The sequence below is a fragment of the Bactrocera latifrons genome, unplaced genomic scaffold (genome assembly GCF_001853355.1).
Source record: "Bactrocera latifrons isolate USDA-ARS-PBARC rearing strain unplaced genomic scaffold, ASM185335v1 scaffold_195, whole genome shotgun sequence".
Classification (NCBI taxonomy): domain Eukaryota; kingdom Metazoa; phylum Arthropoda; class Insecta; order Diptera; family Tephritidae; genus Bactrocera; species Bactrocera latifrons.
The window spans coordinates 475,045-476,986 of record NW_017535463.1 but is presented as its reverse complement, the minus strand read 5'-3'; positions in this window follow the sequence as shown (position 1 = coordinate 476,986).

Genomic DNA, 1,942 nt, shown 5'->3' with positions numbered 1-1,942 from the left:
AAAAGCGAGCGAACTCACCGCGTGCTCGCTCCCCTGTCGGGTGCGCGAAAAGTGAAAGCCTTTCATCGCTGGGGGGCGACAAGTCAGCGAGATAGCGCGTGTGCCCAACAATTAACGGCAATCAACTTTTATGATTTTAATTAAATAACCCACGGCGATAACGTTGCCACGACATGTTACATCACAAAGCACGACAAGCAAATAAATAACGGAAAGGACATGCAACAACAATGCGCCAGGACACCAGCAAATATTAAATTAGAGAATGCCAACGCTCCATTTAGCGAGTGCTGTGTTGCGCATGCGCGAACTGTGCTCTTGCGCTTGCAGCAAACTTTTTGCCACTGTTGCAACAACAAGCATGCATTGTCCGGCTTTCAATTTCGGCTTATCATTGGGGGCGCGACGACGTGCGCAAATAATTTGACAATTTAATGTCAGAAGCGAGGCGCATTAGCCGACCAGCCGCCTGCACGCTGTCCACACATTCGCCAATTTATTAGCAACGAAGGCGCTTTGCTGTTTTCATGTTGCTGCAACATGTCATGCACACTATAATTATAATTCCATTATGCGTCGCTGTGTGGTTGTTGCCACAACGCACAGGTGAGTGCACATTGCGAGCTGAGTAGCAAAGTAGCGGAGTCGACAGGCGCTGAGCAGAGGCAAATAAATGCGATTTGAAAGGTGCAACGCGCCAAAACTGCTGTGCGCTGTCCCCTACCAAAGTGATGGCAGTACGGCGCATCCTGCTGCCTAGAATCAGGATACGCGCACTCCACCAAATTACAACTCAGAATTGCACGTGCCACAGCGGCGAGCAGAAAGCAAAGAAATTCACTATCCAAAGGACACGGCGAAATTCGTCTTAGCGGAAATTACATCAAAGACACAAAAACGCTGGTAATTACCGCACAGCCAAAGAAGTGGCACTGCCACACACACTTGAGTGATTGGCACTTGTCGGCGCGTTGTGTTGGCGCAGCGAATGGCAATGTGAGCGCGGTGGTGGGAAGTGTTGATAAATGTGAGTGGGCACGCGCATCTTCGTTGCGACTGCGCATGCGTCGCTACACTCTAAGGCTCTAAGGATAATGCGCGTCGATTTTGCTAATATGCAACGGTTTGCCGGGTGTGCGCTGCAGGTGCGTTACGGACACATTTATTTGTATTCCGCTAATGCGGAAGTATGCGTATTTTTCTCGGCCAACTGAAGTGGTTGCCTTGCTCTTTCTGTTTTTTTGTTTTGGTGTCAGCTCTTAATGACACTGTTGCATTTGATGAAATCATTAAAGTGATGGACCTCGACGTGTAAACGCCGAAGCGGAAGCATGTTTTTAGTTTTTATTTGAAAGTATGCGTGTGACTGTAAATAGTAGTAAACAAATTGTAGTTAATGTAAATTATCATTCCATCAGTGTTGCGGTTTTGTCTTTGGTCTTTTAAGGGCTAATTAAAATGTAGTAATTTTCGATTAAAGATTTTGCGCAACATTTATTATAATGGCCAGAAGTGCGTAGGTGCCGTCGAAAATCAAAAATTTAAAAAGGTTCAAGGAGGCTAAGTAAACAGCTGTAGATCATGGGATGTCTAAGTCTAAGTCTAAGTGTAGGTATGAGTATAAGTATAAGTATAAGTATAAGTATAAGTATAAGTACAAGTATAAGTATAAGCATAAGTATAATTATAAGTATAAGTATAAGTATAGTGGCTCAAAAAGTTCAGTATAAGTATAAGTATAAGTATAAGTATAAATATAAGTATAAGTATAAGTATAAGTATAAGTATAAGTATAAGTATAAGTATAAGTATAAGTCTAAGTCCAAGTGTAAGTATAAGTATAAGTATAAGTATAAGTATACGTATAAGTATAAGTATAAGTATAAGTATAAGTATAAGTATAAGTATAAGTATAAGTATAAGTATAAGTATAAGTATAAGT